This window comes from Chrysochloris asiatica, unplaced genomic scaffold (genome assembly GCF_000296735.1).
Source record: "Chrysochloris asiatica unplaced genomic scaffold, ChrAsi1.0 scaffold00028, whole genome shotgun sequence".
Lineage (NCBI taxonomy): Eukaryota > Metazoa > Chordata > Mammalia > Afrosoricida > Chrysochloridae > Chrysochloris > Chrysochloris asiatica.
Window position 1 is genome coordinate 18836280 of NW_006408546.1, and position 27547 is coordinate 18863826.

At 43.9% G+C, this 27547-nt stretch overlaps 1 protein-coding gene across 1 annotated transcript in view; it reads left to right on the forward strand.

Annotated features, from left to right (window-relative positions):
- The window catches only part of CLSTN2 (calsyntenin 2), a 617054-nt gene that overhangs the window by 243021 nt on the left and 346486 nt on the right, over window positions 1-27547 (forward strand). The window lies entirely within an intron of this gene.

The window sequence follows — 27547 nt, forward strand, 5'->3', positions numbered from 1 at the left end:
GTCTTTGCCTTAGAGGACCTCATAGCTATGAGAGGAGGCTCTCATGAACAAAACAACTACAACATGTTCTGATAGATACAGAATGAAGGGATAGCCACATGAGGCCAAAAGAAGGCTCACTAAACCACTCTGCGTGAGTTAAGAAAGCAGCCCAGAGGAGATGTCAGTGAAGAGGTGTCTTGAAGGATGGGTAAGGCATTTGCTAAAGCAGAAGGAGGCTCCAGAAGGTGCAGATGAGCTGAGCCTTAGCCTTTGGGCTACATGCCACCGGCAGAAATTGGAAGGAAGATATAAGGATTCCTGTACAACAAGCTTAAAGTCAAGCCTGAAGTCTGGAAAGTTGATCCTAGAAATCTACTTTTTATTTACCCTAGAGCCTCAGGAATGTCCTCTCAGTGTTACCATTGTGTTTCTACCTCTTAGGAAGGCATACATAGGACCAGATCTCCAGGGAAGCTAGTTAAGTCCACCTGACTCCCACCCCCCACTGCTATTGAGTCGATTCTGACTCATGTTGTTGTTAAGTGCCATTGAATCGATTCCGACTCATAGCAACTCTGTATAGGGTTTCTGAGGAGCAGATGGTGCGCTTGAACCCCTAACGTTGCAGTTCAAATGGCTTTGTAGTCTGGAGCATTAACCCACAGTGCCACACCAGGACTCCATTCTGGCTTATAGTAAAGTTCAAAAACCCAAATCCACTGTCATCAGTCGATCCCAACTCATAGAGACCCTATAGGATGGAGTAGAACTGATCCATAGGTTTCTGAGCCTGTAATTCATTGTAGCCTCATCTTCTTCACTCAGAGCAACTGGTGGCTTTGAATTGCCAACCTTTTGGTTAGCGTCCCAGTGCTTAATACACTGCATCACCAGGGCTCATATAGTTAAGGCCAGAAGGGTATATATTCCCATAGAGGCATGGGAAAGGGGATTTCTGGAAGGAATGACTGACTCCTTACCCTGACTGGATGCTTCTTTGCCTGAATGCTGCCTTTGTGGGAACTTGACAGCTGAGAAATCTCTTTCTAGTTGGGAAAATGTTGCTGAGTCTCCTGAGCTGTTGGGAGTAACTTGTATCTTTTCCCTAAAAGCAGCTCCTAAAATCTGCCTGTGTCTGGTGGTGATTCATTAGGTTGACCTCTCAGAAGGGTGTCCCAGCTGAAAAGCACGGCAAGGACAAAGGCAGAGAGAATAGAAAAGGAAAGCCACCCTAAGAGACAATGAGTCCCACTATCGTATCTTGACAAATGATCACGTCTTAACTTGAGTCTCCTGGAAAAAAAAAAATAATTTTCTGGACTCTGGAAAGAGTGACACAGAGGTCCCAGGAAGGAACACAAACTCAGGAAGGCCTGAGTTCTATGCCTTGGTTCCAGTTCCTGCCCTTATTCCTCACCACAGCTGATATATGGGTCACCAGGTCCACAGGTCCCAAAGGAAGCCTGCCTGCCCCACACTTGGATGTTAACCAAGACAGAGACCACACAGCCTAGTCAGTCATGGGCAGTCTTCTCATTAGCTCTTGCCTGTTGCTGAGAGTTTTAAACCCAGAGAAACCATCAAATAGTGGAAAAATCCAGTGTCTGATAGCCACACAGACCTCAGTTCAAATCTTATGTCCACCATATAGCTTCTTGTAAACTTGGTTAGGACGCTGAGCTTCAGTTGCCATCTCTGTAAAATGGGAAGACAGATGTTCCTTCCCTTCTTTTTGATTATTTTAAGAGTTGTATGTGATCAAATGTTTAAAGCCTTCACAGTGCTTAACAAACAGTTGGCACCCAGTGGCAGCTATTATTAATCTTTATTAACTCCTTCATCAATAGCCTAATTCATTAGTATTCAATCCACAAATTGGTAACATCTACCAATTGGTAACAGACCTACAGCAATCAAAGAGCAGTATTTGACATGCCAAATCTAACTCCCCAATTGCTTCCAATACCCCAACAATGACAGTGTCCAGGTATCTGGTTGTCTTAGTTTCTTAGTGTTGCTGTATCAAATACCATCATTAGGTAGCTTTAACAATCAGAAATTTGTTGTCCTGAAGTTAGGAGGCTAGAAGTCTGAACTCATAGCACAGCTTCTGCTATTAAATACCGCCAAGTCAATTCCGACTCTTAGCGACTCCATGTGACAGAATAGAACTGTCCCATAGGGTCTTCTAGGCTGTAATGTTTATGAAAGCAGAGTGCCAGGAGTCCTGGTGTGGCGCTCTGGATTAATGTGCCAGACTGCAATGCCATTTGAACTGCAAGGTCAGTGGTTCAAGCTCACCAGCTGCTCCTCGGAAACCCTATACAGGGTTGCTATGGATCGGAATCAACTCAACTGGACATAGCAACAACAACAATTGTATGGGAGCCGATTATCAGGTCTTTCTCCTGCAGAGCAGCTGGGTGGATTCAAACTACCAGCCTTTCAGTTAGCAGGCAGTGCCTTGACTTCACAGACTATGGGGGGAAGGCTTATCTCTAGGGGCTCTGGAAAGAGAGTCTCAGTTCCTTGGCTATCTTCATACGATATGGCATCTGTTTTTCTCCCATCCCGGCTTGCTTGCTTCTGTGTTTAAACTGCTTCTTTTATATCTCAGAAGTAATTGATTTAAGATGCAAGGTGATACTAGTTAATGAGCTGGACCACAAGCTCAGTTTCAGCTGCAAGGTTGGCGATTCAGGTGCACAGCCGCTCCTAGGAAAACCTATACAGGGTCACTGTGAAGTGGAGCCGACTGGATGGCCCTTAACAACAACCAGGAAATACTGGTATTGCTTCATTAATATTACACAGAAAACCTCATTCTCAGATGAGAATATATCTACATGTAAAAAACCAACAAAAAAAATGTTGCCATTGACTCAATTCTTGCACAGAGCAAACCACAACAGGATGGAGTAGAACCACTCCATAAGGTTTACAGATTGTAAATCGTTAGGGAAGCAGACTGCCTCATCATTTTTCCATGGAGTGACCAGTGGGTTCGAACCTATGCCCTTTTGGTTAACAACCAAACTACTATGCCACTAAGGTTACTTTCTGCACACAATGTTGCTATTGTTTAGTGCCGGTGAGTTGGTTTTCACTCATAGCAACCCTGTATCGGGCTTCTGAGGAGTTGCTGGTGAGTTTGAACTGCCGACCTTGGGGTTCAAACTGAGCTTGTGCTCCAGTGCAGTATCCTTCAGCGGCACAGTTGTTGTTGTTGTTAAGTGCCTTCGAGTTGGTTCCGACCCATAGCGACCCTGTACAGGGTTTCCAAGGCTGTAAATCTTTACAGGAGCAGAAAGCCTAATCTTTTTCCCGCGGAGCAGCTGGTAGTTTTGAACTGCTGACCTTAAGGTTTACAGCCTGATTCATAATCACTATGCTACCAGAGCTCCTTCAGCGGTACCATCAAATCAGTCCTGTGTCACAGTGGCCCTGTATATAAGCACAAGAGAATGAAACACTGCCTGGTTCTGCACCTTCCTCACAATTATTGCTTTTTTTGAGCCCATTATTGAAGCCACTCTGTCAATCCACCCCTTTGAGGGTCTTCCTCTTTTTTTCTGATCAGGGGCCCTAGTGTAGGATGAGGTCAGCGGTTCCAACCCACCTGTCACTCCTTGGAAACCCTACGCCGGGTCACTATGTGTTGAAACCTACTCTACAGCACTTAGAACACACACTAGTTTATGAGCATCATGTTCTTCAACAAGGTCTGGTCTCTCCTGATAAGATATTCAAAATAGATGAGAGGATACCTTACAATCCTTACTTCTAAGGAGCATTCAGGCTGTTATTTCTTCCAAGACAGATTTGTTCACCCTTCAGGCAGTTCGTATCATATTCAGTATTCTTCACCAATACCATAATTCAAAAACATCAATTCTCCTCCAGGCTTCGTTATTCATTGTCTAGCTTTTGCATGCATATGAGGCGATTAAAAATACCATGGTTTGGTTCAGGCATACCTTAGTCTTCAAAGTAGCATCTTTGCTTTTTAACACTTTAAAGAGGTCTTTTGCAGCAGACTTACCCACATATAGAGAGGAATACTGGTGTGACACTGTAGGATAAGCACTGGACTGTTAATTGCAAGGTCGGCGATGCAAACTCACCAGCAGTTCCTTGACAGCCCTACACCAGGTCGCTATGAGTCAGAATAAACTTGATAGTACTTAACGACAACAACATGATCAAATTAATATCAGCATTGCAGAAACTAGGAGTCATCTAAAGAGACCTTTTTAAGTAATTGTATTCTCCTTTCTTTAATACAAATTATGGCAATCAGTACTAAATGCAGTCTCTCAGGCTTCCAATCCGTCTATCTTGCTTTTCACTATCTTTAAGTCCCTGGCTGGCTCCATTCAGAGGAAATAATTCTGTAAGCTTCTTCACATGTCCTAGACCACTGCACATTAAGAGCATGTGGAGGGAGGAAGGGTCACCCCGGAACTCAGACCACACTAAGCCCTTGGACGCTGGACAGGGAAAAGCTACTTCAAGTCTCCATGAGGCTTTCACTGCTTTTCCTTTACTCTTAGCAAGTGCACACGGCTCTGAAGTCTCTTCTCCACTGCCTGCTGCCTGTCATAAATGATCCCTTTTTTTTGAGAATCAAAAGGTTACACCTAAGTGTATATTTCTTAAATGACTACCACCCTAATAATTTATGATCTTTAAAGAGTTGAGTAACCTTTCATGCTCACCAATTTTATCTTAAAGTGTCATTTTGTAAAAGCATTAAGAAAAGCCACCCCCTCAATATACAGAGTAGACAGGGATGGGCAACTTGGACATTGGCTACTCAAAATGGGGGGGGGGGGGCAGGGGACATAAAGGGAAGAAACTTGACTGGCTTACAAGCTTTCAAGAGGGAGCCTAGATCCAGAGGGCGCGGAGGAAGGTAGAATCTCCACTAAGTAGTATCCAATCTGTCTGGGTGGGGCTGATGAAAGGAGATGGGGATAGGTCTCTTGTAGTACAAAAAAAAAAAAAAAAGCGTTAAGAAAAGCAAGAAAAAAACCCACTCAAACACATTGCCATCAAGTTGATTCCAATTGACAGTGACCCCATGTGACAGAGTAGAACTTAGGGTCTCTAAGGCTGTAATGGTTCTGGAAGGAGATTGCCACATCTTTGTGGGTTCGAACCGTAGCCCTTTTTGGTTAGTAGCTGAGTACTTAACCACTGTGGGAAAGCTTCTTACTGCAAAGGAAGACTGTGCTAGTTAGAGGTTGGGCTGTGGACAGAGGAGTCGTAACTGCCTTTGAAGGAGGTGTTCTTCCATAATGAGAGATCTGTGAGAAAAATAAACAGTCCCCTGATCTCTGTCATCAAATGCAAATAGAGTGGGAGGGTCCAGAAAGCTGTGTGTCAATCCAAAACCTATTTACTGATACCAAAGTCACTTTTTCTACAAAAGGAAGGTTCATTGGACTTTATAGAAAAATAAGAATCTTATGTTCATTCGCCTTTCCATTTGGACAATGTGAGATCAAAATCTGGTATTTGAAATGACACTGGACACTAAACAAACCACACCTATGAGGGGACCAAGCCTGATCACCCCTGAATTTCCTTCCCTGTGGTAACTCCCTAGGACTACTATGCCCGATTGGGTGCATGGGTGGTTTGGAGAATGGTTTAAAGTGTCTTCCAGGGAGTACGTTCATAAACGACTTCTAAAATTCAGTCTTTGTCAAGTTCTGTCCTGGACTCTAGAAAGAAAGCGAATAAGGCACAGGGCTGCCCTTGTCTGATGAGGGTACAAGAGCATTGTGCACAGCTGTGTAAGGACATCTCTGTGGAGATGTGAGCCAGCCTGTGGAACACAGAGAAGAATTGCCCAGAAAAACGAAGACAAGCATGGTCAGGCAAAGAGCCTAACATGCAAAGGCCAAGAGGCAGAACATGGCCTGGCATGGGTGTGGAACATTTCCGGAGCCCCAAGCTCAAGAGGAGAGGAAGGGAATGTGATAGGCCTGCATTTGGGGATGGGTCATGGTGGGCTTTGGTGCTTTTCCAGGCATTTGGACCTATCCTATCTAGGCTCTGTCTGTGGAATGGTCTCACTCACGCGGCCACCTGAAGTGTGGGCACAGTTCTCCCACTATGATCCCTCCTGCCGCTGGGCATCAGGACTCTGGCCCAGTCTGGCACAGAGCTCCTCTCCTGATTGAGGGCTCTTTGCCAAGTCCACAGCCACCCCAGCTTTCATCAGTCCATCAGCGCTAACGTAGACTTGCCCACATTTTATTGGAAGTCAACTGCTTTCAGTGTATTAAAGCTGGAGTCCTGCTGGGGGGCTGGCTTTTGTGTTTTCTTTCGTGAAACCATTGGCTGCTGCTCTGTGTGAATTGTGCTGCAGAAAATCAGCCACAAAGGCCTCAATTGCCAGCACTCTCTACACAATGGGTTAATGGGTCTTCTGAGGACCCCTCAGTTATCGTGAACCAAATTACACAATTTCACCGGGAGGGAGGAAGTAGTGGTTGTGGAGAGATGGATTGTTTTTGTACGACTTTCTTCCCATAGTTTTGTAACTCCTACCAAGTGATTGGGTGGGACTCAGCAAATAAGGCACAGTGGCTCACCAAGGAGAAAACTTGCTAATAATGCAAACAATGTTCATGATATCCATGCATACATATAGTGTACACAGAACTCTAATAAGGGCACTGGTGAATTTTTCCATCCCACTAGGCTTGAAATGAGCCATACCAGAAGCAGATCAGGGGGAGGGGGCAGGAACCTAGAAGAGCTAAGAGTGGAGCCCATCCTTTGGACTTGGAATCCCTCCTGCACTGAGAACCTCCAAGACCCAGGAGGCAGAGAAAACTCTAACACCAGCGTTGACAGGAGATGGTGAGAAACAGCGGCAGAAAAATGGTGGTAGCAGAAATCAGGAGACTGGCAAAAGATGGCATGTGGTGGGTGTCCCAGCCCATGGAGAGAGAAAGCTAAGTGCCTTTGGGCAGGAAATTTGCTGGTAGAGTGGCGTACTTCCGAGCACCTCTTATTGGAGCTAGGCTCACTGACCCATGGAGCTAGAGAACTGAGTACCTCCAGGCAGAAGCGTGCTGGTGTAATGGGGTGCCTCTAAGCTCTTGTGATCAGAGCTTGATCGCTGAGCACCTTCAGGATGGAGCTTACTGGTAGAGTGGGGTTCCTCTGGGCACTTACTGGTGAGGCTAAAGAGTTTTGTAATGCTTGTCTAAGCAGGGCAGAGACTGAGCCAGCCCAAAAGGCTCAAGAGACCTGAGTCAAGATGAAACCTGCCTGTAGGCATGGCAAGAGGCTGCTTGGATAAGAAGAGGATAAGAACTGTATCCAGAGTCACTTTTGTACCCTTTTAACTTCCCTGATAAACCCCATAATCATGAGTGTTGTCTGTGAGTTGCAACAGATTATTAAACCCAACAGAGAAGTGTAGAGAGTTCAGTGGGAGAGATGGCTAGTGTTAGAACTAACTGATAAAAGGAATTATGTCTCACCTCTGCCTAGAAAACGTCTTTGGGCTGATACTGAAGGTAGTTTTCTCTTCAGCTTGTGAAGGTCAGATGGCCCCACCATGCCATTGTTACAGTGGTCTCCGCCCTCACCCCTCAGAAGATGCACTCTGTTTTTTTGTTGTTTTGTTTTTTAAAAATTTTCTATTGTGAACTTTCTATTGTGAACTGAAGGAGCTCTGGTAGCGTAGTGGTTACAAATTGGGCTGTGAACCGCAAGGTCAGCAGTTCGAAACTACCACCTGTTCCACGGGAGAAAGATGAGGCTTTCTGCTCCCGTAAAGAATTACAGCCTCAGAAACCCTGTACAGGGTCACTATGAGTCAGAACCAACTCCATGGCACATGACAACGATAACATTGTGAACTGAGTGATAGTTTACATGGGAGAACCATCGTTTCATTGCAGTGATTACCATCTCCTCTGTGCATCATCATTCAACAGTATTTGCTTCCATTCTCTCTGTTATTATTATTTGGTGGGGGGATGTACACAAAACACTCAGGAACATATAATAATTTAAACAACCAAAGGGCACATTCTGCAAGCATGCCTTTTGGCCACCAGCACCCAGTCCCTCTCTTTCCATGAGTTCAGAGTCCTCAGCTGCTCCATCTCTCCATGTCCTCATCTCTGCCTCCATCTCTGGTGTCACTGATTCTCTGGATAGGGTCCCACACTCTGCTTGAGAAGATGAGATGTACTCTTGTGAGAACCAAGCAACTGCCTCCTTCAAGTCAGTAGTAATGCTGATGCCTCTAGAGTGGCTATGGCCATAGGTCAGACTCAGGATCCAGACCTCAGGAGTATGGGGCTTACTTCGTGGAAGCTGTCAGTCAGCTCTGAAGTTCTGGAACCCCAGTCAGTATTCTGGGTTGGCTGAGCTGCTGCATTGATGCTTGAATCTGCAATAGGAGGGGCAGTGGCGTTGTCTGTCATGATCATGAATATACACACAGATTGACAGAGACTCTAATCTAATCACATTCTGTTTGGTTTCTTGATACCCATAATGAGTCCCAGGGGAAAAAAAAAAAAACATTCCTACTCAGCTGCCTCAGAGTCTGAGACTCCAGCAGGTAACTTGAGTTATCATTAGATACTGACCAAGATCTTACTCTTGGCCTGGAACTAGCTGAAGGGGGTTGTATATGTTAGCTGATATAACTTTCATAACTTCTGGCTGCTAAGTGAAACACTGGCAGTTCGAACCCACCAGCCACCCTATAGAAGAAAAGATCTGGTGACCTCCTTCCATAAAGATTTGTCGTTGTTGCTGTTGTTAGGTGCTGCTGAGTCAGTTCTGACTTATATTGAACCTGTATAGGGATTCTGAAACTAAATCTTTGTGGGAGAAGAAAGCCTCATCTTTCTACTGAGGAGCGACTGGTGGGTGTGAACTACTGACCTTGTGGTTAGGAGTCCAGCACTTGTTCTACAGCACCACCAGTGGTCCTTTCCATAAAGATTGTTGTTGTTGTTGTTAAGCGCTGTCAAGTAGGTTCATACATATAGCGATCCTGTATAGGGTTTCCAAGGAGCAGCTGGTGAGCTTGAACTGCCGACCTTATGGCTCAAACGGACCTTGCAGTCCAGCACATTAACCCACAGCACCACACCAGAACTCCTTCCATAAAGATGATCTTAATTTTTATCTTTCCATGAAGATTACAGCCTAGGAAATCTTATGGGAAAGTTCTACTCTGTCCCCTAGGGTTGTTATTAGTAGGAATCAACTCATCAACATCCAGCAACAAAAATACTAGCTTACTGACCATTTTAAAGAGAGTTGGTAACTCGCCCAGAGCCACAGAACTAGAAAGGAACAGAGCTGGGGTGAAAACCCAGACATTCTGGCTCCAGAGCATGATCTTTTAATCTCAAAGCCTTAAAAATACAGGTGTCTAGACTTTCCCACCTGAGGTCTGATGCAGTAAATGTGACACAGGGTGCAGGAATCCAAGTTGTTCCAGCCCCTGCGATGATTCACATGGTGGTGGCCTATGGTCTGTAGTCTGACAAATTGTTACCTCTACAGGATTTTCTTACCCTGAAGCTCACATATCCTGCTTCTCCAACAGCCCTCTCTCTCCTTTCACACATTAAATGATGACTCTCCATTTGCATCCACTCTCCTTCCTATAACACCAGCTAGGAGAATCTGTCTGAAATGCAAATCAGGGGCCACAAATGTGTGACAGCATCATTCTTAGAATAAAGCCTGAATCCATATCACTGTCCTGGACCTTCTATGAGTCAGCCTTTTTCGAAGATCTGGGCTTAAGTTCCAGCTCTGCCAATGCTTCAGGTATTTTCATTTCTATGGGTCTCATCTCTAAAGCAAGAATAATCATGTCTGTGCACAAGGCAGGCAGCAAGTATGAAATGAGACAATGTCCAGCTCTCCTCTTGGTCCCTAGGTCAGTCAGTGGTGGTTTTAATAATATGTGAATCACCAAGAACTGTGTGTCGTTTTTGTTGTTAAGTGCTGTTGGGTCTGTTCCAACCCATAGTAACCCTGTAAAGGGTTTCCAAGGAGCAGCTGGTGAGCTTGAACTGCCTATCTTGCCGTTCAACCTGACATTTTAGTCCAGCGCATTAACCCACCACACCACACCAGGACTCCAAAGAACTGTGTAGAGTACCTGATGGTGCAAATGGTTAACTAGTTTAATAGGTACCTGAGAGGTTGGAGGTTTGGGTCCACCTGGAAGTGTCTCAGAAGAAAAACCTGTGACCTACCTTCAGAAAAACCAGCCAGGGAGAATGCTATGGAGCACAGTTCTGCTGTAACATGCATGCACTAACCATGAGCTAAAGTGGGCTCAGTAGCAACTAGGTTTTCTTTTTATTTTGATGTGGCACTGGATTCATCTGAGAGCTCTTATTTGTGAGGGTCCTCGGAGGATGTCTGAGAATTAGACAAAGGTTGGCAGTCTTGATTGCATAGTCCTGGGCACTAGTCCCTCAAATATTTTCTTGCCTGAGATCTAGGAGAACACACATCTTGTAAAGGTGATGGGGAAGTGTGGACAGTCTTCCTTCCAAGTCTGAGGAGGTCAGTGCACAGATGCGGTGCCTGCCTCATTCCCCCATGGCCGGGCCAGCTGCTCTCATAATCCAGTATGCCTTGTGCTTATCTGCTTCTCCCAAACACACCGTGGGGTGGGCTTTGTAGGCTCTCATCAGATGAGAGAGGGGCAGAGAGCAGAGTTCTGGCTGCCTGACACACACTCACATATGTTGCTCTATTAGGAAGGAGTGGAAATACGTCATACAGAGGCTCATTTCAGAGACACTGCCCTGTGTCATTGGCCGTGGCTGGCAGCCTTGCCATCTGCTCCTAGGATAGTGATTTGGGTTTGGGCTAGAGGTGAGCCGTGCCGGATTGAAAGTGTCTGTGTATTGTTGGTGCCTAGTCTGTAGCACAGGTGTTGAACTTGAAGGGTCTCAGGGATATTGTTTCCCTTTTGGACAGTTTGTGCTTTTTTGAAATACCAAGAGGAAGACTGTGGTTCTCCCTTTTGCATTCTATCTCCCCTTTCCTGTCTCCAAATTTCTTTCGCTTTGTTACCGATTAGGTTAGGTGGTGCACCCCTTACAAAATATACTGATGTCCTTCCCCTAGTACTTGTGAAAGTGACCTCATCTGGAAATAGAGTGTTTCTTTTGTTATGTTAACAATGCAGGTGAGCCTAAACCTTATTCTCTCTGAATAGTATTTTATGAAAAGAGCAAAAGACTTAGAGAGTCACACACATCAGGAGAAGTGACCATATGGAGATCACTCTATAAACCAAGCATGCCAGGAGACACTGGGACTACAGAAGCTGAAATAGACAAGGACTTTCCCAAAGAGGCAACAGAGTGGGAGCCAGTAAGCGTAGCCCTACTGAGTCCTTGAATTAGGACGTTCAGCCTCTCAAACTGAGAGACAATACATTTCTGTTCTTTAAAGCCATCTACTTGTGGTAATTTTGTTAACGGCAATTCTTGGAAACTAAGGAACCCTATTGTTTTCCTTTTTCTGTGCCTCTTTTCTTTTCTCCAAGGAAAAGGTATTAAGAAGACCAGAAGAGGCCCTTTGGAGTTACAGTGAGATTGTGAAGAGTAATTACAGGGATTTAATTTGCTAATCAATTCCTCTCAGAATCTCAGAGCTGGAAGGAACCATCCATCTCAGTGGTTTCCAAATCTGGCTGTGCATCAGAGTCACTGGGGGAAACTTTAAAGAGATAACAATTCCCAGACCATACACTTGACTTACTAAATGAGATCTCTGGGGTCAGAGCCAAGGAATCTTTGCATTCAGTTCTGGCTTTGTGCTTCCTCAGAGCCAGGGGCCCTGGAAACAGAGGCTTAGGAGTTTGAGTCCTTAGCTGAATGGCATTCACCCTATGGTTCACCTACATACAAAGAGAGCCAGCCACATAAATTACTTAGCTACTTAAGTCATGTAAAAACAAGTACTGGGGCACATGCACACATTACTTTGCACAACGAACTTTGTTCTGACAGATCAGCAGTTAGTCCTGAATCATTTCTGGCCTTAGTGTTGTCATCTCTAAAAGCTACACCTCATCCAAGCATTAGAGGAAGAGCTCAAGTGTGGGAGTTGTACTTGGGTTCAGATCAGAGCTTCAAGCGGGCTCATTCCAGTTCAATACTGGGCTGAGTATTTGCCTTTCCATTTCATGTTAACAAGATCCCCAGGTGATTCTTATTGTACTCAGTGTATCTGGAGGCTGGTGATCCAAATTCAGAGTATCGGCAGTACCAGGCTCTCTCTGAAGGCTCTAGGGAAAGAGCCGGTCTTATCTTTTCTGGCTTCTGGTATACCAGGTTGTCCTTGTCATGTAAATGTGTCTTGTGTAAATGGTCATTGTCATGGATTGGATTGTGTCCCCCACAATATATGCATCATCTTGGCTAGGTCATGTAATTACATTACATGTAATGACATGTAATGGCAGTTATGTAATGACATGATCTTTCCCCTGCTATGATTATCCTCCATTTGTGATCTATGATAAATCCTAAACTGTGTATGTTAATGGGAGCCCTGATGTCACACTGTAGGATGAAGACTGGATTACTAGCCATAAGGCCAGTGGTCCAAACCCACCAGCCGCTCCACGGAAATCCTATACAAAGTTGCTATGGGTCAGACCCTAGTGGATGGCACTTAAGGAACATCAGCATGTGTAAATGAGACATTAGTTTATGGATTATGTTAAGATTCAGAAAACAATGAAACCCACTGCCATCTAGTTGATTCTGACTCATAGCAAATCTGTATAGGGTTTTTGAGGCTGCAAATCCTTAGGGGAGCAAAAAGCTGGTGTTTCTCCTTCAGAATGGCTGGTGAGTTTGAAAGGCCAACCTTGTCATTAGCAGTCCAGTGTTTATATGAATTGCAATTAGGTTATGGTTATTATATTAATGAATCAAGATTAGGGTGGAATGCAATACCCTTACTCAGGTCCCAGCCTGATCCCCTGTAAGGGGAGTTTCCCTGGGGGTAGCCTACATCACCTTTGATTTAAGAAGAGTTAAAAGGAGGGAGAGTGAGCAGAATGGGGGTGTAGTGGGAGGTGGACCATGACCTTTGGACCTGAAGACCCTGTGCTGAGAGCCTCCAAGGGAAGACTGGTGCCAAGACACTCGGAAACCTCCACAGATGCTGAAAGAAGACAAAACCTTGCCCATAAATGCTGAGCTGACACAGAGAGAAAGCCTTCCCTGGAGCTGATTCCTCAATTCAGACTGCTAGCCTCCTAATTACTGAGAAGAATCCTGGTGTGGCACTGTAGGATCAACACTGGACTGCTAACCATGAGGTCAGTGGTTCAAACCCACCAGCCACTCCTAGGAAACCCTATACAGGGACACTATAATTTGGAACTGACTCGACAACACTTGACAGTAACAACAACAAACTGTGAGAGAGTCAATTTCTGATTGTTAAAGCTATCCACTTGTTTTATTTCTGTCATATGCACACTGGATCACTAAGACATCCATCGTAGCTCTGTGCCTTTCCAATTTTGTAAGAACAGCAGTCGTGTAGGATTCAGGCCCATCCTGTTCCAGTATGATTCATGTCAATGAATAACATCTTTAAAGACCCATTTCTTAACAAGGTCATGATCACAAGTGCCAGAGGTTAGGACATTAACATAAATTTTAGAAACACAAAAGAGTAATTCCTTACAGTTTATTATCTGAAACTGTTCCCAAAGGTCATACTTACTTGTATGAACCTTGAGTAGTGTGAATGGTTTGAGTTCACAACAAAACTAAAGGTTGGCGGCTTGAACCCACTCAGTAGCAGGATAGAAGAATGTCCTGACAATCAACTTATGAAGAGTCACAGCCTTGAAAACCCTATGACTACAGTCCTACTCTACACATACGGTGTCACCATGAGTCAAAATCCACTCTCCACCAACACGTTTGGTCTTTCAGGTTTAAATTCATCAAGTTGACACTGGCTTGGAGAGACCCTGTGGGAGAGAGCAGAACTGCCCTATGGGGTTTCTAAGACTAAATCTTTATGAAAGTGGACTGACCCATCTTTCTTCGTGGAGCGGCTGATAGGTTTAAACTACTGACCCTTTGAATAGCAGCCAAATGCTTAGGCACTGTTCCACCAGGGTTCCTTAATTGCTTGTATAATTGGTGGGGAGAAGCTATTTTAATTTTGGAAAAAGAAATGGCAAAGTCTCACAAGACTTTTGTCCTGTCTTTATATTGTGGTTCACTTTTATTCTCAACACTGTTGCACCTCAGAAGCTGCCGTTGGAAATGTATTCCTAGCATAGTTCTTGCTGAGTCTGAGTGTGACTTCGGCCTCAGGACGCCCCCTCATGGAGTGTGGAACCTGCCTGAGCAGACCCATAAATCAGCCATAGAGGCTTCATCCTCCCTGGAATGTTAAGGGGACTTCCAGACACACTTTGTCCTTGCAGGGGAAAGTAAACAGGGTTTAAATCTTGCTGAAGGAAAAGGTTCTTCTCCAGCCACCTGAGAACACCCTGGTAGTTTGAAGGCACATCTGTCCCCACCCCTACTTCCCCTACCCCCCTCATCCCCACTTGCATTCAAAATGCCCAGCCCCAAGCTCCAGGCCAGACACAAAGTATTCAATGATCAGTGGATGAATGAGTGTGTTGGAGTGATGTTTTCCCCCATAGGCTTTTTTCGCCCAAGAAGCTTGTGAGAGTGATACACTGAAATCAGAAAGCTGGTACTACAGTGACAGTTTCCTGGCCACCTGCTGCAGACACATTGTCCTTAAATTTAGTCTCCTTCGTGCACTCTCCCCACCCACTCTTCCATAAGAAACCGTTCTCCATACTGTAGTCTGAGAACTGAGAGCAGGTGGCTAATTGCTCTGCTTCTAAGGGATCCTGAGGAAGGCAAGGTTCAGAGAGGACCTTGTGGAGGCTGGGCACCCCGCAGCAGACAGCCCTGTAGAAGGAGGCTTCATTTATTTAGCATCTGAGAGAGAAGAAAAGGGTCTTCAATAATACCTTGTCATTCATTGCCTTGTCTTCCTGGCGCAGGTAGCATTGCTCTGTGAAAACTGACCATTCCTAACAGATCATGTTGTTCTGAGCACCTGCTCTCTTCACCTTGGCACTATTGGCATTGTAGGCCAGATCATTCTTTATTGTGAGGGCTGCACTGTGCATTTCATAATGTTTAGCATCATCTCTTTCTGGTCTCTACCCACTAGATACCAGTAATACAGACACACATACACACATTGTTTATAGCACTCAAAAATGTTTCCAGATGTTGCCAAATGTCCCCTGAGGTACTGAAAATGGCCTCAGTTGAGAAGCACTGTTCTACAGGGATAGGTATTCCTCTGGGTCCTGTAAAATGAAACATATTTGCACCCTTTTAATATGCTTGTAGGAGTCCTGGTGTAGCGCTGTGGGATTATGCGCTGGACCGCAAGGTCGATTTGAACCTCAAGGTCAGCAGTTCAAATTTACCAGCTGCTCCTTAGAAGCCCTATACACGGTCGTTATGAGTCAGAACTGACTCAATCCCACTTAACAACAACAACAACAACAACAATATGCTTGTAAGTGGCCCTGGTAGCACTATGGTGTTAAGTTTGGCAGTTCAAACCTACTTAGTAGTTCCACAGGAAAAAAGACCTGGTGATCTCTTCTGTAATGATTACAGCTGAGAAAACCCTATGTTGTTATTGTTAAGTGCCATTGAGTTGGTTCCAAGTCATACTGACCCTGTATTGGGTTTCTGAGGAGCAGCTGGTAGTAGGAAACCCTGACCTTGTGGTTAGCAGTCTAGTACTTATCCTATAATGCTACACCAAGGTAATTCTGTTCTGTCACACAGAGTGAGGAAGATTTAAAATCATCTAGAGGACAGCCAACAATGACATATTTGTGGTTCCTCTTTTGGTTCTGGGAGATAGTGATGCTTTTTGTCTGGGTAGGACAGACCACCTGCTATCCCTGAACTGCAAAGGCTACAAGGGGGAAGCTACCCACATAGGCAGCCATATCACATGTCTGTTACAGTCATCCACTGTTGTGTAACAGAAATAGCAGTATTATTTTTAGTGTTCTATCAGAACTCCTGGTGTGGTACTGTAGGATCAGCACTTTACTGCTAACCATAAGGTCGGCAGTTCAAACCCATTCTTTGGAAACCCTATAAAGGGTTGCTATGAGTCAGAACTGAATCCATGGCACTTAATAACAACAGCAAATCAGCTTTAATGGAACGATTTTAATGGACTCATCCTGTTGTGGTGCTGTAGACTAATGAGTCAAACTGCAAAATCATTGGAACTGCAAGGTTGGTGGTTCAAGCTCACCAGCTGCTCCTTGGAAACTCTATACAGGGTCGCTATGAGTTGGAATCAACTCCACGGCACTTAACAACAACATCAATTTTAGAGAGGCCTGGTGTGGTGCTCGGGAGTAATGAGCTGAACTGCAAGGTCATTTGAACCACAGCATTGGTGGTTAAAGCTCACCAATCACTACTCGGAAACCCTATACAAGGTCGCTATGGGTTGGAACCAACTCAACACTTAACAACAACAGCATCAACTTTCCAGGAGTCCTGCTATGGTGCTGTAGGATAACCACTGGACTGCTAACCACAAGGTTGATGCTTCAAACCCACCAGTCGCTCCTTGGAAACCATACATGTGGTCACGCTTAGTTAGAACCAATTTGCAAGGATGTAACAACAACAACACAACATTAACTTTAGAAGAGGCATATCTGAAATGGCTTTCCCTGATCTATGATGTGTGGAGCTTCCATTAGTTAGACTCAAGGGCTGAGGGTGGAAACTTACACATGGAACCCAGACCATCTAAGGTCATTTCACTCATAACAGTGGTGGTTGATGATGGCTATCATCTAGAACTAAGCTAGGGCAATGACCACAACATCGACTCATGGCCTCTATATAGCCTGGGTTTCCTCATAGCACGGAAGCCTCTTAGGAATTCAAAGTTGAATTTCCCAAAAGATTCAGACAGAAATGATATCATCCTTTATAACCAAACCATGGAAAACACAGTGGCAATTCTACCATAACCACAGATCTCCCATATGGGAGGAGAGTCAATATCACATTGTAATGAAACAATATACGATAGGATGAATGTAAAACTAATGTTCTCCCATGTAAACTATCACATAATTCACAATAAAACTTTTTTTTTTTTTTTAATCACATTGTAAGAAGAGAAGCTGGACAGGACATGATGTTGTGGCCATTTTTAGAAAACATAATCTGTGTCAGTCTCCCTTTCCTCACTGCCATTCCATAGGTCTTGCTTGGTTTCTGACTCTTTTCTCTCGGGCCCTCCATTCCCCTTTCATTCATTATGGAGGCTAGCCTATAATCAGAGTGAATTATCACAGCTAACTCCTGACTCTACAGTGCTGTTGACCCATTGGCCACTAACTGAAGCTTAGTCAGTATTGTGTCATGAGCCCTCCTGTAATCCCAGTCTTCTCATAAGGTACTGTAGGTAAGATGGTGAGGAGGCGATAAATAATTGAATTGAAAGAGAATGTATTTCAGTAGAAAGAAAAATATATGGAATTCAGTCCTAACTCTACAACTCATATGCTGTGGGTCCTTGGGCAAATTAATTTATTTTAAAAATAGTATTTTCTACCTCATGGAGTAAAGAGTAAAATGAGGTAAGATTTACAAAGTTCCTATCCCATGGTAAAATCTCAGTTAAAAAAATAAGCTTCCTTCTTTTCTCTGATTTTACAATAAGAATTATGCCACTGATAATCTTAAAGCCAATCTGCCCATGTATCAGGCTATTGAGTCCTGATTTTATGACGCATTCTCCTGGCAAGAGCCTTTCACACCATCTATGTGCTATGCTCAGTGACACATGTATGCAAGATGATTGGTTAGAGCTGACATCATCCAATCTGTAACTAAGGCTATGGATGGGGCTAGAGGTTCCATGTCTCAAGAGTCAAGCGTCTGCTCATGACTGCTATTAAGATTGTGTGTGATGATGTCCAAGGATCACTAAAGGTAATTGAACCAAAGACAGACATCTAAAACTCTGGACCTGACCCGTTCCTGCTATATGTTCCCACACACCCACCAGTGGCTCCACCATTGTTCAGACCCTAGAGTACAGAAGCTGTTCTTACTCAAGACCCCATCAAAGTTGAGAAGCCAGTTTCTAAGCAAAACTGATACTCAGTTTACCTTCCAAAGTCAAAGAGAGGCTTTTGGGCTCCTAACTTCATCAGTGAGTTATTCATATCCAAAGTTGGGTAGTGGTGCCAACCCCTTCCTTTTCTTGTTGGTTACAATCAGCAGGACTCAGATAATCCTCTCAGGTCACCCTCACACAGCCCCCAGCTCTGTCAGAAGAAGATGAGCCTGGTTTGGGCTTGGATGATAGCCTATACGTATCTTCAGTTGGCTGGGAAAACCTTTTGATCTCAATTGTCCAAACCCTAAGAATGTTTGGAATCCTGGTATGCCACTGTAGGATAAGCTCAGGACAACAAGGTTGGTTTGAACTATGAGATAGGAAGTTCAAACTCACCAATTACTCCTTGGAAACACTACACTGGGTCTCAATGAGTCAAAACTAACTCAATTGTACTTAACAACAACAAAAAGAATGTTTAATTCTATTTCATCTTGAGATAGCTTTTTCAACAGAAACCCAAGCATTGGTTACTGCAAGGCTTGCTAAACAAAGAATTTTGGCACTGATGTACTTGAAATAAGATTGCATAGAAGTCTTTATCTTTAAAAGACTATCTCAGAGTGAACTAGTGACTTCCAGGGTTTGCCAGTATTTAATGTACATATTAAATGCCATCAACTTGGTTGTGACTCATAGCAACTCTGTATAGGTTTTCTGAGGCTATAAAAATATTTGCAGAAACAGAAAGCTTCATCTTTCTCCCATAAAGTGGCTAGTGGGCTCGAACCACCCACCTGTGGTTTAAAGTCTAGCGATTATCCTTTGGAGTCACTGCATTACCTATGCACATGTTGTTTTCAATGTTGTTAATTGACCTCCAATGGGTTCCAACTCATAGTTACCTTGTATGAAGTTTCCAAGGAGCCACAGATGGCTTTGAACCACTGAGTTTATGGTTAGCAGTCCATTGCTTATCCTACAGCACCACACTAAGACTCCCCCTGTGCACACAGTAGGTCTTTAATAAGTGTTTCTGATCTCGGTGACTAAGCACTTAATTGTGCACAATGTTGCCTATTGTAGATCCTTTTGAGGTTTCTGAGATTTTTCTGAGCCTGGAAGTTCTAGACAAGATATAATTAGAATATGAATCACATAGTTCTCTCTTCATCCAAGTTGCAGTTACCTTGAGCAAATTCCTATGACTATTCGGTTAACGGACTGAGTTTTTAGACTAAGGTCGCAGCTAAATGTTTGCCTGTGATCGTTTTGATCCAGTGTTATGAGTAGTCTGCTGTAGCTGATGTCTGTGCATCCCAATGTTTGATCCCATCTAAAGACAGATTGGTTAGGTCATGTGGCTGTCTTTACTATGTAGGTGCTATGCACTTGCATACATGCTAAGTTCCAGGCCTGGATGACCATCCAAAAGAAGTCAGTCACACAGCCCACAAGTCTTGGGACTCCTTGTTTCCTTGGGTTCTCCATTTTGTCTGTTTCCAGTTGGTTATAACTGGCAGATTCTTCCTTCTTGCCTCCTCTTTTTCCATACTAGTGAATCGATCAGTCTGCTACATTAGTAGTAATGCTGCATAATGAACTAACCCAACACACAGTGCATACACTAATAAGTGCTTCTTTCCCACTCACTTATTTGTCATTCTCTGGGGTTTGACTGACTTAGAGGGGGCTCAGCTGGGATTAGTATAGGGGGCAGTGGTAATTCAGTGGTAAATTCTTGCCTTCCATGCAGAAGACCCCAATTGATTCCCAGCCAGTACACCTCTGGCTCAGTCACCACCTGTCTATCAGGGGAGCCTTGTGTGTTGCTAAGACACTGAACAGGTTTCTGTAGAGCTTCCAAACTAAGAAAACCTAGGAAGAAAGTTCTGGAAATCTACTTCTGAAATCCAGTCAGTAAAAACCCTATGGATCACATTGTCTGATCCCCAGGAAATCATGGGCAGCATTTTATATCATTATGCATAGGGGCAAACTTTATGGCAGCTAACCACAGCAATAATAGCTGGGGTTGGGTTCAGCGCTACTTTATACAGACTTCATTCTCATTGGACCTGGAGCTATCCAAGAAGTAAGAGCTCTGTGGTGTAAGGCGCAAGAGAGCAAACCTGAATACACAAGCACATTTCAAGTATCTGCTCACATCCACTAGCCAAATGGCTAAAACATGTGCAAATGGCAAGGAAGTAGATTAGATTTCTCCCAGGAGACAGAAGGAAAATGAGTGAATATTTCCTGAACTGTAATCTAATGTGTCATACCCAGGATTGTTTCCCAGGTACTATGTTCTTTCTGACCTCTCAGCCTTGGTTATGCTAGCCCTTCTGCCTGAAATGCCCTCCACTCAGGGGTTGAAAATTTCGAAGCACAACTAATTCCCACTCATCTTCTAAGATTCTGGTCACCAGCCACCTTAACTGACACACCTTTCCTGATAACCCACTTAGATTTCTTGCCTCTCCTCTGGGTTCTTCTACCATTCTGTACATACAAACTCTATTATACTCTCAAACTGAAGCTCTTGGTTTGTCTTTATTTCCCCACCACTCCATGAATACTGAACCACATCTTGTTTGCCATTATTTCCCCAGCATGCAGCACAGGACGCCAAAGGTCTCAAATGTAACACACACACTGCTGGTGGCTTTGGGTGAGGAAGTGACCTCTGCACATGGATGGCCCTGGGGAAGCATGGCATTTCCAATTGTGAGCATCACAGGGAATGAACTGCACACACCGTCTGGGCACATCTGACTGCGTCCAACAAATGCCATCTGCTTTCAAGGCACGTCAACACTGTGAAGTCAGTGTAGACCGTGTTGTTTTGGGTCTGTTCCGACTGCCTCATTCCCCCTGCTAGCTTTGTGTTCGCTCTGCTAAGGTGATGAACAGATCTAACTTGCTGCCAGTTTGCTCCCCATGTAGCTGTTTGGGTGGATTGGGGGCTCCTTTCTGTTGTATTTGTCACTGGCATCCATGTGTTGCCTGCTTGGTAAGGGGTGGGGTGTGAGCATGAAGCAGAAGGCTGTGACATGTGTGGCTGCCACTCAGCTCTGTTTGGATTTTTCCAGAGGCAGTAGAGAGAGTGTAGGGAACAGACAAGCAGACTGCTTTCAGCCCACTCCAGACTCTAGTTTCTTTGGAATAAGGCTGAAAATGGGAATGTGTATGTTTGGCAGGTGGTCCTTTAAAGTCACAGCTGCTCCTCATTGAAGGAATCCAAAGCCTTTCACTGTGAATGATCATTCTGAAGGTAACTCAATTATCTGTGTTTGCCAGTTCAATATGGTACTGTTAGCTCTAATAGCCCATCACCACTGCTTACTGAAACCACACATGACTTCCCGGGCTGGATCTTCATCCAGAGTAGTGAGTGAGAGAGCCCTCTTCCAAATCAACACACACAATATGAGAGATGGTGTGGGATGCTTATCTCTCCTTGTGCTATTCTTCAGACGTGCAAGCATTCAGGTGAGTCTCATTATCAGAGAGGTTTTTTTCCCCCATGCCAGTGAAATCACTTGTAAAATTTGTCAGGTAAGATGTCACACTATTTATTAAAATTTAGAATTCATATTAACCAAGCCCATTCAGCCACTCCACATGTAATGACCCCAACAAGATTTTCCAGTATTCTTGTTTGGACAAGAACTATGTTGTTGCTTGCTGTCCAGCTGATTTGGGCTCATAGCAATCCTGTATAACTGAGTGGAACTCCTTCATAGGGTTTCCATATCTGTAATCTTTATGAAGAGCCCTTAGTGGCACAGTGGTTAAGCTGCTAACTGAAAGGTTGGTGGGTTGAACCTTTAGCCACTCTGTGGGAGAAAGATGTAGCATGGAGCTTCTGAAAAGATTGTTGTTGTTAAGTGCCGTCGACCTATACAGTGTCCGACCCATAGTGACACTGTATAGGGTTTCTGAGGAGCTGCTAGTGAGTTCAAACCATCGACCTTACGGTTCAAAGTGACCTTGCAGTGCATTATCCCACAGCACCACACCAGGGCTCTGGAATGATTATAGCCTTGGAAACGCCATGGGGCAGTTCAATGAGTTGGAATCACTCGGTCACAATGGGTTAATCCTTATGGGGGCAGATCAGCAGGTCTTTTCTCCTGCAGAACGGTGGATGAGTTGACAGTGCCAACATTTCAGTTAGCAGAATGCATAGCACTTGTGGCACCAGGGCACTTTAGCTAAGGGGTATAAGGAGCTAGAGTCAGTAGCACACAGTAGGGGCAGTGTATGCGGTGCTCCCATCTTGTTTTCAGAGAGCCACACTCTATCTCGCTCCCCTTCAGCTCACGTCATGCATCCCTGCCTCTGTGTTCTGCCTGTCCATGTTCCCTGTTCTGTCCATCCAGATGACCCAGGGCAGTGACATCTGCTGGTACATTGCACCGCACAGAGGGTTGCACAATGCATTTGTGACATCAAATTATGAGAATGACTTAAACAAATTTAGGAATAAGAATCAAATATGCAGATACTCTGAACTGTGCCATGACGAACCCCAATTTATCTGAAACTGGGACGAAAAACGTCCTTCTCTTTGTACAGTTAGCCTGTCCCCTTTCTCCCAGGCTGGGTCTTCTGGACTGTTGGGGAGTAAGATGCAAAGATTTGCTCACTCAGCCTCTCTGACCAACCTACTTCTATAATTGAAGAGCTTAACATGCTTCTGCCTATGAAGGAAATGCATGTTGCTGCTTTTCTCTTTAGCGGTCACCATGTTGGCATTCCAAGTGTCTTATTTGTGATTTTCTACTTATTTCCCACCAAATTAGGTAGGTCCAGTTGACCTTTTCTCTACATTACCATTCTTCTCCTTATCCATTACAGAAAAAGAAATTATCCAGCGTTCGTACATTTTTCTTATCTGTTCCTTCTAAAAGGGGAATAGAATCTACTCATGTCCACGTGCCATCGACTGAACTCCAACTCGTAGCAACCCTGTAGTGGAGAGAACTGCCCAAAGGTTCTCAAGGCTGTACTTTCCATGAAAGTAGAATGCCACAGCTTTCTTCTGCAGAGCAGCTGGTGGGTTTGAAACTCCCTGACCTTTGAATCAGCAGTCTAGCATTTTATCACTGTACATCCAGGGCTCTGAAGAGACTTTAGAGTTAGTAACTTGAATACTCATTTGTTTGTTTTTTTAAATCTCATTTGTGCCACTTGTGAGCCTTATGATGTTGACCAATGGATGACTTTATCTTTAGCCTCTCAATGTGCTCACTTACAAAAATGGAATAATGATAGCCTTGAACATGATTCTGAGGATTGTGGGTAATGCATAGAGATTTGTATGTGGGTTGTGGTTGATGCTCCAGAATTTGGATGAATGGCTAGTTAGGACCCTGCAGCTACCACTACACTAACCCTGCTTAAGCTAATAGCAATGACTCTGTCTGTGTTTCCATACCCCATCATGCTTTCTTTTCTTTTAACCGGTGTTGTTGTATTCTTGTTGTTCAGTGCCTTCACGTTGGTTCCAACTCATAGCAACCCTGTGTAGGGTGGTGGGCCTCCAAACCTTGTAGTTAGCACTCCACTACTTAGGCCACAGCACCCCAAAAATAGTAGTAAACACTTGAAGAATATCTTTTCTACATTTAATTTTTTTTTTACAACTTCCCTCTCCTCAGAGGGATTTCCCAGCTCTCCTCAAGTTTTGTTTTATTTTCTTTAAAGAGGCTCAGATTCTGTTTTCTCCTGAGAATCGTACAGACATTTTGAATAGAATCATTTTTCTTGATGGTTTTCTCACAGAACAACATTGACTGAAACATTGAGCAAAGTGTGTTATTTGGCATTTCCTACTAGACCAAAAAAAACCTAAAAAAACAAAAAAAAAAACATTTTACTATTGAATATTTTCTTGTTGAACAGGAGGGATTCAGTAATTCCCAGTGACATGGAATCTGATGGAGCTGAAGAGCCCAAGGAGGCTTCTCAGGTCACTGTGGTTTTGTTTAATCGTTCAAAGTTATGATCTGGAGTCTGCCATACGTGCGTGCCTGTCAGTCTCTTGGAGGCATAAACCTTTAAAAGCAAAGTTGAGTGGTCGTGTGTTCTGAACAAATGAACTCATCCCATTTCCTCTGTTTTTTTGTTGAGACAAGCATCAAATTTGTTGTCAAAACACAGGTTACAACATGTGTTTCTTGTTCAGCATATCTGGGGCTCAATAAAATATCCCTCGGTGGGTCATTTCTTCTTGAAGCAACAGATAGCTGGCAACCACAGAAAATCAAGTTTCATGATGCCCAGGTGATGCTTCTGTTCACCTGTCTCTTAGGAATTACTTTTAATGGGTAGACTGTGGTTTCTTGTTTTCACATGAATGTTCATCAAACCTTCATAGATAGTAATAGGGATAGCCTATTCTGAATTGCCTCTTCAGGGAAAAAAGCAGAGAGATGGCACCTTTGAAGAGAGAGAGAGAGAGAGAGAGAGAGTGTGTGTGTGTGTGTGTGTGAGTCTGATAGACATACAACAGAGCTTATACTATTTAATCCATATCTACAAGTGCACTTCAGTGACATTGTTTACATTCTTCAAGTTGTAAAATCGTCATGGCTTTGACCAAGAAATAAAACAATGGTTTAATTTAAGAGCCAAGCCTGAGCAATTCCGACAACTTGGAGAGCTGGGCTTAATATCTGTTTCATTGCACTGATGCTCTGATGAGTTCACATGGTTCATCATTGTGTAGAAAAAGGAAGACTGGTGGCTCAGGTATCAGGTAGTGGATCTATTTCCTTGATTTGCAAACTTTACTCACTGTAGTCAAGTCACAGATCTTTGACCCTTGGAAAAGTTCTCCCACTCTTGAAGCCAGAATGACCAAAATGGGTTTGCATAGACAAAACCCTATCATTTCATTATTTTTGTGCACTAGTGCCAACATTTTGAACTTATAAAATATCTGTTTCAAGTTAAAATGCTTTTCTCTTGCTCTCATCACCTTATAGACATGCCCCACTCAGCAAAGACTATCTCTGATTACCTTGCATCTTCCTTCCTCTATTCATGTCTATGTTTTGGGGACTCTTCTCCCAGCAGGCATTAATGGCCCTCTGCCCTATGGGAAAGATCTACTATCAGTCATTTACATCTCAGCAGGAGTTTCTTTTCTCTCTCTCTCTCTCTTTCAGAGAATCACAGTTTGAAATTTCTCTTATGACTGACAGTCTCCCCCCATGATAGGAAGGAAGGCCCCAATAGTGAATGGGAACATAATTTCAAACAGAAGCCTGTATATTATGCTCCAAGTCACACTAAATACATAAGAGCCTTACCTGCTGGTGTGTGCTGTCCTTCCTGATGTCAGACCTGTATTGCACATAATTCCATCCCTCAAAATTCTTCTGTGTCAAAGGCATGTGTGTGTACCCATGTGCAGACAGACAGACACACAGGCACACACACAAGTCCATTTCCTGGGGTTTAGTCAGGCTCCACCTACTCTTCCAGATCCCACTTTCTGCCTCTCTACTACAGTAGTAATAGGGTCCCGGTGACTTTGCCAAGACTGGCTGTCAGTCATTTCTGTTGTTGTCTGGGTTTTCTTTGCTTTGCACCATGAACGCACACTCTACTTTGTCATCTGGTCAGAATTGAATTCCTTTTCAAAGGCACTGAAGGAATTTAGTGTAGAAAATTAAAAGCCCATGTTCCCTTTTGCAAAATGAAAAGCCTTTTGCAATAGGAATAATTCATTTATTTATTCAAGATATGTTTGCTGATTGCTTTCTACATAATCCTGTAGAATCATTCAGAAGATAGTAAGGTCAAACCTATGGCTGCAGTAGTGAGGGTGGCGTGCATGGGTAGGAATGGCCAGACCTGAAATCTGTGAATCCGTAAACTCTTTGAAATGTTTGCTCAAACATTTGAATGTCTAGTTACTTAAACCTAATTGTTAGGTGGCACAGAAGCAACAAATACCCCCTTACTCATTGCTAACTATTTTTACACCTTAGTTCCACGGACAGGTTTCCTTCCCTTAACAAGACTCTGCAAATGATCATGGGGAGAGCAAGTACCCATGTTCCCCCATCACTGACACAATGGCTGGCTTCTGGACAGAGGACAAGCATCTTAAATTGTGATGTCTCTCTCCAAGGTCTTCTCTGGCTCTCCTGCCTTATGCTTTGTTGACATCTCCCATAAGACGGAGGCATTTGGATGACAGTTTTCAAAACTTTGCCTGAAGTCCAGGAAGGAAAGCCAGGGTATATAAGGGAGCTGAGGCCTAATGAAGCTCTTTCTACTACTACACAAGCTCCCTGCAATCCCTGGGGAAAATGGGTTGGCAGCAACAGCAAACGTGGCTCTGCTCATGGCAGGTTAGGGTGGGGGTGGACAGGAAGAAAGATGATAACTTTGGAAAGCTGAAAGGAATGCATCCCAGAAAACCGCTTCCTTAGTGATGCCAAGAACACTACCTGCCAGAAAGCCATGCTAATCTCAAAAGGTAATAACTAGAGAAGTTTCGCTCATGCAAAATGAACTTGCAAATGCAGATATTATGTGGAAGCTAAATACTTAGCTACAGAGTCCTATCTCCAACACACAGCTGAGCTCCCGAAGGCCCTTGGTGAGAGAAGAGATCTGATAGAGGAAGTGGGGTGTGGGGCAGAGGAAAGATGACTACTGAATTCTCCTTATGTCTTAGGTTTCCAAAAGTGAACATTTAAAAACATCATCGAACAAATGACTTATCCCCATCTCAAAATGTGATGATTGTGTTCCATTTACTCATTTGTTCCCTGCTTGCTAGAAACTTCTGGAGCTCTCTCTTCCCAGATGTTTTGATGATACACTTCTAAATTCACGTTTGCCTTTTACAGATGGTGTTTATGTAACAACAACAATGTATGTAATGAGGCATTTATGTTGTTCTCTTCCTCCATCAGGTAATAAATGTTATTCTGCCTCTGACTCCTGGTTACTGATGCCAGTGACTCTATGTAATCCTGGAAAGTTCGAGATTCGATGCAGGAGATAGAGAAAGTCATTAAGCAAGGTTAGCCAATGACTGATTAGGTGTCTCACAAATCCCTTGATTTTTCAATGCCACTCTACATTCAACCTCTCCAGTACACACCTTAGCTCTTTTTTCTCTCAGATCCTGTAGAAAGTTGGGTCCTTGCTTGCTCAGCACTACTTGTGTGCGGTGCAGAAAGAAATGTATCCTTTGTTCTTGGTTCCTGAGTGCCAGGTCATACCTAAGGCTAATGAATGGGGCTGGTCTGATTCCCAAAGAACCACCTGGTGGTGCTTTGTTGACTAGTCTTAGAAGGCATGATTGACTCTGTCA